Genomic DNA, 13,703 nt, shown 5'->3' with positions numbered 1-13,703 from the left:
TTTCTAGTATGACCTGCTGCCAGTGAGTCTGTTCCTTTTTGAGGCATTTTGCTAATGTTCCTACCCAGAATCCAGAAATGCACAGGTGTGGAAAATGAAAAAGTATTTTGTAATGAAATGGCTCCAGAAATCTTTGTTAATGGACATTATTAAGTAATATTTACCCCAAAAGCAGAGAGAGGATTACTTAATTAAATGGAAACCACAGCACTGATTTATCTGACTAACCTTTAAATCCAGGCAACACTAAAGGCATAATACACACAAAATTACATGAAGGCTCCATAGTTTTAAAGTGATAGATTTACACAAGAATGTGATGAAATATTCCTTAGGCACTTCCACATACCTGGTGGAGTAGGCGCAGAGACCTTACAAGACAGTTTCTTTGTAACAGGTCCCAATACATTCATTCATCAATCAGTTTGCAGAAACACTACTGAATACTAGCTTTCTTTTGGAGCAACTCCAATCCATTGAGTTGAAGAGATTTGAAAAATATCAATATAAAAAGTTAATGACCCGTTCCTCATTCATTTTATGAAGGGTATTTCTCCTTTGAAAGGGTGTGTCTAGACTACTGAGTTTTGTCGACAAAAGTGAACTTTTATCGACAAAACTATACCTGCGTCTACACTACCGCTGAGTTCTGTCGACATAACGTCGACAGAACTCAGCAGTTTTGTCGATGCTGGTAAACCTCATTTTACGAGGCATAACGTCTTTGTCGACAGAGTTCTGTCGACAAAAAGGGCAGTCTGGACACAGGGGTTCCTTTTGTCAACAGAAGGCGACCTCCAGGGAAGCCCCCTGCTGGAGAGTCCTTCTTTAGGAAAAACCTCTTCTTGGTCCTGTCTGTAGCCATGTTTTAAAGGCACAGACATCCCTGGCAGGCATTGTGGCAGGAAGCTGGCCACAGAGAGATCCTGTCAGCCCAGAGCTCTCCCAGTGTAACCTGCACGTGGCCATGTGTGCAGCTCCAGCACCACGAGGCCCCCAAGGAGCTTTGAGGGAGCCAGCCCAAGTTCTTTCAGGCGAGAAAAAGAGAGCCCCAGCTTGGTCAGGGACAGAGGTCCTGACACTGTTAGAACTGTGGGGGGAGGAGGAAGCAGTCCAGGCCCTGCACACCTGGCACAGGAATGCAAACATCTATGGCCGCATGGCTCAGGGGCTGGCCGATAAAGGGCACCATCCCAGGACACTCCAACAGGTCCGGGCCAAAGTAAAAGAACTTCGCCAGGGGTACATGAAGGCCCGAGAGCAGAGCTCGGCGTCAGGTGCAGCCCCAGTGCACTGCACCTATTATGAGGAACTGGACCGCAACCTGAGAGGCCAGGAACCAATGTCTGCACCGGTTCTCGTGCAGACAGGCTTGCACACACCGGTGCAGCATAGCCGGCAGGAGGTCCCCAGGGACGATGTCGAGGAGGAGGAGGAGGAGGAGACAGAGGAGCAGACGGAGGACACCCTGACCCTGACCCTGACTCTGCAGCCTGTCCCAGAGACAGAGGAAGCCTCGCAGGCACCGTCCTACGCTGGAGAAGGAACATCAGGTGAGTGCAGACAGGGTCACAGACACAGAACAGGGGAGGTGGGAGCAGAGAGGATGCAGAGCAGTGTTCACATCTTGGTCCTCCCTCCTGGACAGCTTGCATCTCTCTGTGCATGTACAAGCAGGTGGGCAGGTGGTGGGTATGTGGGAGGGGGGCATGGGAGACCCAAGGTGCAGCAGGCCCGTCCTACTGTGCCTGCTCACTGATCTGGCCTGGACAGCCACAGTGGAGGGCAGGAGGATCTAGGGGGTGGAGGTGGACATTGTCCTAGCCACAATGGGTCTCCTGTGCAGCCGAGGCGGCTGGCAAGGCCAGACGTGGCCTACCAGTAACAACATTCCCATCCCTTGTTGTATGGACTTGTGTGTGAATTGCTAACACTGATCGGTTCTCCCTCTTCTTCTCCACAGCTGGACCTGCTGCAGCTGTCCACTGCACAACTCCTGTGCCACCACCCACCCGGTCCCACAGCACCCGCAGGCATTGGAGGACCTATAATGACCTCCTAAAGCGGCATGTGGAGGCCATGGAGAAAATGGAGAGGATATGGCCAACATGCAAGAGACCATGGCTGAAAGAGCGAGGGAGGAGGCTCGGTGGCATACTCGCCTGCTGCAGGACTTCCTCCCAGAGTGGAACAGTATGTGTGCCACCGTCCGGGAGTCCCTGGCTGTGCCAGGTCCTCTCCCCCTGGGGACTCCTCCTGCCCATCCAGCTCCAGTCCCCTCTGACCCCCCGTCCTCCCCCTCAGCCCCCTCTGACCCCCCTTCTTCTCCCTCCGCCCCTGCCACCCCTTCCTCTCCCTCAGCCCCTGCCACCCCTCCAGCCCTGCCCCTCCCCCCCCCGCTAGGGCAGAGTCATTGTCAGCCCCCACTCGAGCCCGAGGGCGGCTGGGTCCACGGACCAGGGGTGGCAAAGCCTTGTGGCCCAGGCGAGGCCGCCATTACCCTTAAGGTGTCTGCCCTCCCTCCCTCCCTCCCTCCATGTTTGAAATCCCTCCTCCCTCCTTCCCTCCCTCACTCCATGTTGGAAATCCCTCCTCCCTCCTTCCCTCCCTCACTCCATGTTGGAAATCCCTCCTCCCTCCTTCCCTCCCTCACTCCATGTTGGAAATCCCTCCTCCCTCCGTCTCTCCCTCCAGGTTGAAATCCCCCCTACTACCTCAGTTATAAACACATGTTATTAGTTAAAAAAAGAACTTTATTTTTCACTGTTGTTGAACAATTCTATTTTGTATAACAGATCTAATTTCTTACGTTACTCCTTTATAAACATATTTTTCAAGTTTAACATGGTGTGTGCGCCTTAACTGTTCAGAGGCTGATGCAGGGATGGATTGTGGGAGGGAAGGTTTTGGGATGGGGGGGGAAGGCCCACAGACCCCATTGGGGATACCTTGGGGAGTCATATGGCTCTAGCTGAGAAGCGCTCACGCAGAGCCTCCCGGATGCGAACCCCCGCCTGATGGGCTTGGCAAACAGCAGCTGTCCGAGGCTGCGCAAACCGCCTGCCCTCCACTTCAGCCATTGGCCCCCAACCTGGGAGGAAGGCCTCCCCTTTGCTCTCCACCAGGTTGTGGAGGATGCAACATGCTGCCACCACCTCTGGGATATTGTGTTCCCCCATGTCAAGGTGAGTTAGCAGACACCTAAACCTTCCCTTCAACCGGCCAAATGCGCATTCTACCTGTAAACAGGCGCATGTCAGGTGCGCATTAAACACTTCCTTGCTCGGGGTCAGATGCCCTGTGTATGGCTTCATAAGCCAGGGCATGAGGGGGTACGCTGCATCGGCCACAATGCAGACCGGCATCTCTACGTCCCCAATAGCAGAGGTTCGCTGGGGGAAGAAGGTTCCTGTCTGCAGCCTTTCATATAGGTGTGAATTGCGGAAGATCCGAGCATCATGTGCCCGGCCCGACCACCCCACACACGGTAAATAGTCCACGGTGGTCAACCAGGGCCTGCAGCACAATGGAAAAGTACCCTTTCCTGTTGATATACCGGGCAGCTCGATGGGGTGGTGCACGGATGGGAATGTGCGTTCCATCGAGCGCTCCTCCGCAGTTTGGGAATCCCAGCCCTGCAAAACCAGCCATGATCGTGTCTAGGTCTCCGAGGTGGACAATCCGATTCAGCAGCTCTGAGTTGATGGCCCTCACCACCTGCAAAAATAGACACATACAAACACACACAGATTATGAAGTAAGAGGGGTTGCCTAAGTCCTTTGGCGACCCCCCCCCCCCCAGTGATTGCTCCCAGTAGTATGATGGTGTAAGGCACAGGAGCCCTCCACCACCTCCCCTCCATTGCCCCCCACCCACCCTTTTTTGGTTACAGTCCCCTTATGGACTACCCTACCCCCATCCCCAAGGGACTTACCTCCATCAACACAGCACCAACAGTTGATCTCCCCACACCAAACTGGTGTCCCACTGACCGGTAGCTATCAGGAGTGGCCAGCTTCCAGAGGGCAATAGCTACCCTCTTGTCCAGCGGGATGGCAGAGCGCAGGTGGGTCTCCTGTCGTTGCAGCGTGGGGGCAAGCCAGTTGCAAAGCTCCAGGAAGATGGACTTCCGCATCCTAAAGTTTTGGAGCCAAGCCTGATCATCCCACTGCTCCATTACGAGCCGGTCCCACCAGTCCGTACTTGTTTCCCTCCTCCAACATCGCCTGTCCGGGAAAAAGTTCAGAGGCAGGAACAGTGCTGCTGCATCCTGAAGGAGGGGCTCCAGTCTGGGCTCAGGTTCCGGACCAGGCATTAACAGCATGATAGTCTCATGCAGTTGCAGCAGCATTTGAAGCACCGTGGAGTGGGGCCAGCGCCTGGCCAGGGGAAGCTCTCGCTCCATGGTAAACAAAGGTTAGAAAAACCTTCAAAAAAAAAAAAAAAAAAACCCCACACTGCTGTGCTGTGCCGTGCCAGGAAGCAGGGCACTCCAAACAGGCACTGAAGAACCTTTGCTATCCCTCTAGGCAGCTGCAGCAGCAGAGCAAGGGCTAGTCGGGGGGGGGGGGGGGGGGGGGGGGGGGAGTGCCCCTTTTAGCATGCGTCTCTGCAAAGTGCAGGCAGCAGAACAAGGAAGTACATGCTGCCCCTGTGACCTGGCAAAGCAGTTCCGGGTACTTTCTTCTGTCGACAGAGCGTCCTGCAGTCTGGACGCTCTCTGTCGACAAAGCAAAAAGTTGTGTCTATAGTTTTGTCTATTGCTTCAGTAGTCTAGACGCGCTTTGTCTACAGAAGTTTTGTCGACAGATACTGTCGACAAAACTTCTGTCGACAAAACCCTGTAGTCTAGACGTACCCAAAGACTCTGAATGTTGGAACAACCATGCTTAACCTTCTAAAGAAGGATTTAAAAACTTCAGCTCACAGATAGTTGCCAGGATGAAAGTTTCATGAAGTCTTACCCTGTCTATCACATCTCCTTCCTATAGCTGACAAATATAGCTGCCTATTGATTTTTTTCATGAATTCACTGTCCTGAGCTTTTGTATCCATCTGAATATACAGCCAAGTGCAAAGCTCCTACGTCATGAAGGAGAAAAGTATTTGAGTTTTTAAAACACTTCTCTGCTTCCTTTGAATTTTAGGTGGGAAACCTTTTCTGCAAAAAGAATCAAAGTGCAAATTTCAGTCTGAACTCATTCAGATATTTTCTATATATACACGGAACTGAAAAATACTCACGTGTAGAACACAGGCATTTATCTAGGCCAGATTTCCAGAGCATTTTTTTGACATCTACAGTGTCTGACAACTTAACAGTTTAGCTCTGCAGTTATTGCAATTCCAATGTATTTGCAAAAATAGCATGCTTACTGCACGCAGTTTCATTCATGATATAGGAGAGACTTGTCCAGCTATGCCCAAAGGGGGCAAGCTGAGGAAGAATTCCCCCTCCCCTTTATTATTATTTATAGTGGTAGCAAAGAAAATATGCTAGACATTTTACTGATACTTAGGAAGACAAAATGCTTGCCCAGAACAGCTTATAGCATAAAAAGAAAAAGAAAAAAAAACAGACAACAGGTGGAGGACAGGTATATAATGTTCAAGCAAAGTGGTGGGAAGGGATGAGGAGTAGGATTAAATGTTAGACAGTCAGGAGGTCTAAGGGTATGTCTACACTACCCCACTAGTTCGAACTAGCGGGGTAATGTATGCATACCGAACGTGCAAATGAAGCCCGGGATTTGAATTTCCCGGGCTTCATTTGCATAAGCCGGCCGGCGCCATTTTTAAATGCCGGCTTGTTCGAACCCCGTGCCGCGCGGCTACACGCGGCACGGGCTAGATAGTTCGAACTAGCAAGCCATTCCGCACTATCTGTACGCCTCGTTCCACGCCTCATTCCATAGTGCGGAATGGCTTGCTAGTTCGAACTATCTAGCCCGTGCCGCGTGTAGCCGCGCGGCACGGGGTTTCGAACAAGCCGGCATTTAAAAATGGCGCCGGCCGGCTTATGCAAATGAAGCCCAGGAAATTCAAATCCCGGGCTTCATTTGCACGTTCGGTATGCATACATTACCCCGCTAGTTCGAACTAGCGGGGTAGTGTAGACATACCCTTTAGGAGGAGTGAGAGAAGCTGAAAGGGTTAGAGAATGAGGCACAAGAACTGAATGGTTGCAAAGATATGAGGATGAAGGGAGACGAGCAACCAATAGTAATAAAAGAGCAAATATGAAAAAAACTCCAGAGCCCAACTTTTAGAACAGAGTGAATGATGGCAGGATGTGGCAGCTGCTTTCACCTGCAGCTGTTGTACACTGAGGAGAAAAAAATGGAATGTGGATAGGGCTGGTATCCTAAACAGGTCCCCCTTAATCTTGCTGAGAACGGGGCGGCTGGATAGCCCTTAATTAATACCCTGTGCCTTCAGTCAGATGTGGCACTGAATGCTCTGGGGAAGGAATCTAAGCCCTGGTCTTCACCTTTATATCGAAATAATAAGTGGAGCATCCACACTATCAAGCCTGTTATTTCAAAATAATAACTCCTGCTATTCATGAGGAATAACGCTTATTTCAAAATTGTTATTTCAAAATAGCGTCAGTGTGGACACTCAGCTGCTGTTATTCTGAAATAATTGGTCTAAAGATGGATGGCCACCAGGCTCATGGACAAAGGGCACAACAGGCCCCTGGACCACATCTGAATGAATATTAAGGAGCTACAGCAGGCCTACACAAAGGCCAGAGAGCAAAGTTCCCACTCTGGGGTGGTACTGCATACCTGCCACTCTTATGAGCAGCTGGATGCCATCCTGGTCAGGCACCTCCTCCACCGTCATCATCAACTCTGGCCAGGAGACACCCAGTGTGAGCCTCCATGAGGCTGGGGCTGTGGAGGAGGAAGAGGAAGATGATGAGGAAGAAGAAAAGCAGGTTAGTCAGGACACTATGCCCACCAGTCAGGAGGTCCTCATCAACTTGGAGCCAATCCCCCACTCCCAGGATGTCTTGCAGGGCTCGTAGGAACCCAAGGAAGGCACTTCAGGTGAGTTCCATCAGTTTCCCTATACAATGTGAGGGTAGGTAGCAGGCTGCGAGGAGCTGTGTACTCCTCGCTTGGCCTTCTCAGTCTAGGGCTCGCACAACAGCCTGTGCACCTGGGTGCACACAGAGTGCCAGTCCAGAGCACTAAACCCCATGATGCTCTCTCACAGAAGCCCTCACTCTTTCTCATAAGATTCTCGCCTGCCTTACTCCAGCCTCTGTGGTGGACACCTTCCCATGACAAGCCACCACTAAGTAGGCTGGGGTCAAGGAAACACACAGCAGAGCTGAACACGGCACAGTCTCATGTCCACACTCGGGCAGCATCCATTCCTGGTCAAAAACAGCAATGTAAAGGAAACTAATCCCCTGCATGGGAACCTGTCAGGGGGAGAAAGAGGACGGGACCCCAGTAGCATTCTCTCTGGCAAGTGGAGTCTGCCACTCACATACACCTCCCCACCTCCTCCAGCAGACAGGGATAGCAGTTCTCTGTCTGTGGAATACTCCCAGCACCAGACACAGTAGGAAGCTGCAGCACTGCATTTCCTCCCACCCCCCAACCCCGCCCACTGGCTCCTGGCCTGGCTGTCACCTTTCCATGCCTGCTTGTCCCCAGGACGTGGGAGTAGCAAGGCTCCCATGGGACATCTCATAGAATCATAGAATCCTAGGACTGGAAGGGACCTCGAGAGGTCATCGAGTCCAGCCCCCTGCCCTCAAGGCAGGATCAAGCTCCGTCTACACCATCCCTGACAGATGTCTATCTAACCTGTTCTTAAATATCTCCAGAGAGGGAGATTCCACCACCTCCCTTGGCAATTTATTCCAATATTTGACCACCCTGACAGTTAGGAATTTTTTCCTAATGTCCAATCTAAACCTCCCCTGCTGCACTTTAAGCCCATTACTCCTTGTCCTGTCCTCAGAAACCAAGAGGAACAAATTTTCTCCTTCCTCCTTGTGACACCCTTTTAGATATTTGAAAGCCGCTATCATGTCCCCCCTTAATCTTCTTTTTTCCAAACTAAACAAGCCCAGTTCATGAAGCCTGGCTTCATAGGTCATGTTCTCTAAACCTTTAATCATTCTTGTCGCTCTTCTCTGTACCCTTTCCAATTTTTCCACATCTTTCTTGAAATGTGGCGCCCAGAACTGGACACAGTACTCCAGCTGAGGCCTAACTAGTGCAGAGTAGAGCGGCAGAATGACTTCACGAGTTTTGCTTACAACACACCTGTTAATACAACCTAGAATCATATTTGCTTTTTTTGCAACAGCATCACACTGTTGACTCATATTCAACTTGTGGTCCACTATGACCCCTAGATCCCTTTCCGCCATGCTCCTTCCTAGACAGTCGCTTCCCATCTTGTATGTATGGAACTGATTGTTCCTTCCTAAGTGGAGCACTTTGCATTTCTCTCTATTAAACCTCATCCTGTTTACCTCCGACCATTTCTCTAACTTGCTAAGGTCATTCTGAATTATGTCCCTATCCTCCAAAGAAGTCGCAACCCCACCCAGTTTGGTATCATCTGCAAACTTAATAAGCGTACTCTCTATCCCAATATCTACATCATTGATGAAGATATTGAACAGTACGGGTCCCAAAACAGACCCTTGAGGAACTCCACTTGTTATCCCTTTCCAGCAGGATTTAGAACCGTTAACAACCACTCTCTGACTACGGTTATCTAGCCAATTATGCACCCACCTTATCGTGGCCCTATCTAAGTTATATTTGCCTAGTTTATCAATAAGAATATCATGCGAGACCGTATCAAATGCCTTACTAAAGTCTAGGTATATGACATCCACCGCTTCTCCCTTATCCACAAGGCTCGTTATCTTATCAAAGAAAGCTATCAGATTAGTTTGGCATGACTTGTTCTTCACAAACCCATGCTGGCTATTCCCTATCACTTTATTACCTTCCAAGTGTTTGCATATGATTTCCTTAATTACCTGCTCCATTATCTTCCCTGGGACAGACGTTAAACTGACCGGTCTATAGTTTCCTGGGTTGTTCTTATTCCCCTTTTTATAGATGGGCACAATATTTGCCCTTTTCCAGTCTTCTGGAATCTCCCCTGTCTGCCATGATTTTTCAAAGATCATAGCTAAAGGCTCAGATACCTCCTCTATCAGCTCCTTGAGTATCCTGGGATGCATTTCATCAGGACCTGGTGACTTGCTGACATCTAACTTTCCTAAGTGATTTTTAACTTGTTCTTTGTGTATCCTATCTTCTAAACTTACCCTCTCTCTGCTTGTATTCACTACGTTAGGCACACCTCCAGACTTCTCGGTGAAGACCGAAACAAAGAAGTCATTGAGCATCTCCGCCATTTCCAAGTTTCCTGTTACTGCTTCTCCCTCCTCACTAAGCAGTGGGCCTACCCTGTCCTTGGTCTTCCTCTTGCTTTTAATGTATTTATAAAAGGTCTTCTTGTTTCCCTTTATGCCTGTAGCTAATTTGATCTCATTTTGTGCCTTTGCCTTTCTAATCTTGCCCCTGCATTCCCGTGTTGCTTGCCTATATTCATCCTTTGTTATTTGTCCTAATTTCCATTTTTTATGAGACTCCTTTTTTATTTTGAGATCATGCAAGATCTCCTTGTTAAGCCAAGCTGGTCTTTTGCCATATTTTCTATCTTTCCTACACAGCGGAATTGTTTGCTTTTGGGCCCTTAACAACGTCCCTTTGAAATACTTCCAACTCTCCTCAGTTGTTTTTCCCTTCAGTCTTGCTTCCCATGGGACCTTACCTACAAGTTCTCTGAGCTTATCAAAATCTGCCTTCCTGAAATCCATTACCTCAATTGTGCTGGTCTCCCTTCTACCTTTCCTTAAGATCATGAACTCTATTATTTCGTGATCACTGTCCCCTATACTGTCTTCCACTTTCAAGTTCTCAACTAGTTCCTCCCTATTTGTTAAAACCAAATCCAGAACAGCTTCTCCTCTGGTAGCTTTTTCAACCTTCTGAAACAGAAAGTTGTCTCCAATGCAGTCCAGAAACTTATTGGATAGCCTGTGCCTCGCTGTGTTAGTTTCCCAACATATGTCTGGATAGTTGAAGTCCCCCATCACCACCAAATCTTGGGCTTTGGATAGTTTTGTTAATTGTTTAAAAAAGGCCTCATCCACCTCTTCCACCTGGCTAGGTGGCCTGTAGTAGACTCCTAGCATGATATCACCCTCGTTTTTTACCCCTTTTAGCTTAACCCAGAGACTCTCTACACAGCTATCTCCTACATTCATCTCCACTTCAGTCCAAGTGTGTACATTTTTAATATACAAGGCAACCCCTCCTCCCTTTTTTCCCTGTCTGTCCTTCCTGAGCAAGCCGTACCCTTCCATACCAACATTCCAATCATGCGTCCCATCCCACCAGGTTTCTGTAATACCAATGATATCATAGTTGTATTTATTGGTTAGCAATTCCAGTTCTTCCTGCTTATTACCCATACTTCTCGCATTTGTATATAGGCATCTAAGATACTGATTTGATCTTGCCTCCCTGTTGTGCCCTGACCCTCCTTTCTCCTTGCCATTATAGGCCGTAGTCCCTCCCATTTCCAACCCATCTCCCAGTCCCGCACATTCAGCACTTACCTGTGGGCTTTGCTCACCTGCCCCCGACAAACCTAGTTTAAAGCCCTCCTCACAAGGTTAGCCAGTCTGTGTCCAAACAAGGCCTTCCCGCTCCTGGAAAGGTGAACTCCATCTCCGCCAACCAGTCCTTCCTGGAAGAGCACCCCGTGATCAAGGAAGCCGAATCCCTCCTGGTGACACCATCGTCGCAGCCAGGCATTCACCTCCAGAATGCACCTCTCTCTGCCCGGGCCCCTACCTTTGACAGGAAGGATAGAAGAGAATACCACCTGCGCTCCAAACTCCTTCACCCGTACTCCCAAAGCCCTGTAGTCACACTTGATCCGCTCAGTGTCACACCTGGCAGTATCATTTGTGCCCACGTGGATGAGTAGCATGGGGTAGTAGTCAGCGGGCCGGATAATCCTCGACAATGCCCCTGCAGAAAAGTGTACACTGTCTAGGCAACATATGGCCTTGCTCATAGCACATCAGGGTCATCTGAACTGAGAACTTTAGTGTCGGCTCAGAGAGTAGGGCTAGGCTTCATACACAGTGCCTCCTGGCATGACTGCCCTTTTCACTTGACTTCACAGTTGGGCCAGCTGTGAACATGGCACATCCACCACCTCCAACATCATCAGCACAACTCCACGAGATCCGCAAGTGGAAAAGAACCCATGAAGACCTGTTGCGGGAACAGATGGCCAGCCTCCAGTCCCTCATTGGGACCTTTGATGGAGGAGGTCCAGGAGCGGAACTTGGACCATGATGAGTGCCAGGCTGACTGGGAGCTATGGAAATATCTGTCACACCAGCATGAGGCTACATGCTCCTCAATAACAGCAGTCATGGAGTGCATGTCTGCATGTATGACCAGGGAGTTGGGCAGCGAGTTGGGAGTGCAGGGGTGGGAGGTGACTGGTGGTCCTCTGTATACATACAGGTGGTACACTTGCTGCCCAACTCCTCATACCTACTCCCCCAACTCCGTACTCCCCACCTCCTGGCTTCTCCTCCTAGTCCTCCCAGGGGCTGCTAGAGCCCCCAAACACATGGCGGTGGGACCTCCCAGAAAGGCAAAGCCTCCCAAGGTACTTGAGACAGGTGCCAATACCAGCCCCATCCCTAAGCCCCTCTTCCCCTCCTCCCCACTCCCAGATTCTTTCCCTGGTCCCTCCCCTGGTGTATATCCCCCAAATAAAAAATAACAGGTTTTTTTTCCAAACAGAAAAGGCTCTTTATTTGCTCTTAGGGGAGAGGGAAGGTGGGAAAGAAGATTGGGGAAGGGAGATGTGGGTGAGGAAAGGCACACAAGGGCAATGCAGAAGCCCTTTGTGGGGAGAGCCTCACATGTGGCCTTGGCTGAAATTCTCCCTCAAGGACTCCTGGATGAGCACAGCCCCCTAATGTGCTCTCCATATGGCAGTGGTGTCCGGCTGCTCATAAGCCCTGGTCAGCCACTTAGCCCCTGCCCCCCATCTTGGCAGGAAAGTCTCCCCCTTGCTCTCACATATGTTATGGAGCACAAAGCAGGCCACCACCACATGGGGGAAGTTTTGATTGCTGAGGTCCAGTCAGGTGATGAGACTCCTGAACCTCCCCTTTAGGCAGCTGAAGGCACACTCAACCGCCATGGTTTCTTCGACCATGGGACTCTGTTCTGAGCACAGGGATTGTTAGGAAGAGATGGGATCCATCTAACCAAGAGAAGAAAGAGCATGTTTGTGGGCAGGCTTGCAAACCTAGTGAGGAGGGCTTTAAACGAGATTCGTTGGGGGACAGTGACCAAAGCCCTGAGGTAAGTGAGGAAATCGGATACTGGGGAGAAACACAAGGAGGAATGAGCAACAAGGGAGGACCCCTGATTAGGATGGAGAAGGTAGGGCGATCAACTGGTTATCAACGGTGTTTGTACACCAATGCGAGAAGCCTGGAAAACAAAAAGGAAGAATTAGAAGCCCTCGCCCAGTCAAAGAACTATTATTTGATTGGAATAACGGAGACTTCGTAGGATGACCAGCATGACTGGAGCACTGTCATGGAAGGGTATAAATTTTTCAGGAAGAACAGGCGGGGGAGAAAAGGAGGAGGAGTTGCATTGTATGTAAGAGAGCAGTACTATTGCTCGGAGCTCCAGTATTTAGAGGGAGAAAAGACTGTTGAGAGTCTATGGGTTAAGCTTAGAGGTGGAAGCAACAGGGGTGATGTTGTGGTTGGTGTCTGCTATAGACCGCCGGATCAGGTGGATGAGGTAGATGAGGCTTTCTTTAGACAACTGAGAGAAGCTTCTGAATCGCAGGCTCTGGTTCTCATGGGGGAGACTTCAATCACCCTTACATCTGTTGGGAGACCAATACAGCAGTACACAGACAATCCAGGAAGTTTTTGGAGAATGTTGGGAATAACTTCTTGGTACAAGTGCTGAAGGAACCGACCAGGGGCCATACACAGCTTCACCTGCTGCTCACAAACAGGGAGGAACTAGTAGGGGAAGTAGAGGTGGGTGGCAACCTGGGAAGCAGTGATCATGAGATGGTAGATTTCAAGATCCTGACCAAAGGAAGAAAGGAGAGTAGCAAAATACACACCCTGGACTTCAGAAAAGCAGACTTTGACTCCCTCAGAGAACTGATGGGCAGGATTCCCTGGGATGCTTACATGAAGGGGAAAGGAGTCCAGGAGATCTGGCAGTATTTTAAAGAAGCCTTATTGAAGGCACAGGAAGAAACCATCCCGATGCTCAGCAAGAAAAGCAAATATGGTAGGTGACCAGATTGGCTTACCAGGGACATCCTTGGTGAGTTTAAACACAAAAAGGAAGCTAACAAGAAGTTGAAACTTGGACAGATGACTAGGGAGCTATATTGCTCAAAAATGCAGGGGAGTTATCAGGAAAGCAAAAGTGCAATTGTAATTGCAGCTAGCAAGGGATGTGAAGGATAACAAGAAATGTTTCTACAGGCTTGTTAGCAATAAGAAGGTGATCAGAGATGGTGTGGGGCCTTTACTGGATGAGAGAGGTAACCTAGTGACAGATGATGTGGG

The 13,703-nt window shown here is 49.6% G+C and overlaps 1 protein-coding gene and 1 long non-coding RNA gene across 5 annotated transcripts in view; both read right to left on the bottom strand.

Moving 5' to 3' along the window:
- IQCK (IQ motif containing K) overlaps positions 1 to 13,703 on the bottom strand; it is a 124,506-nt gene that overhangs the window by 62,413 nt on the left and 48,390 nt on the right. The gene's annotated exons all lie outside the window — the stretch shown is intronic.
- Positions 2,581 to 7,628, bottom strand: LOC142818602 (uncharacterized). The gene is made up of 3 exons (XR_012896152.1): positions 6,793 to 7,628; positions 3,936 to 4,227; positions 2,581 to 3,717 (listed from the first exon to the last, which is right to left on the bottom strand). It is a non-coding gene; the product is annotated as an uncharacterized LOC142818602 (long non-coding RNA).

This window comes from Pelodiscus sinensis, chromosome 16 (genome assembly GCF_049634645.1).
Source record: "Pelodiscus sinensis isolate JC-2024 chromosome 16, ASM4963464v1, whole genome shotgun sequence".
Taxonomy (NCBI): domain Eukaryota; kingdom Metazoa; phylum Chordata; order Testudines; family Trionychidae; genus Pelodiscus; species Pelodiscus sinensis.
Note: the sequence above shows the minus strand (reverse complement) of the source record. Positions and strands in the feature narration are given on the sequence as shown.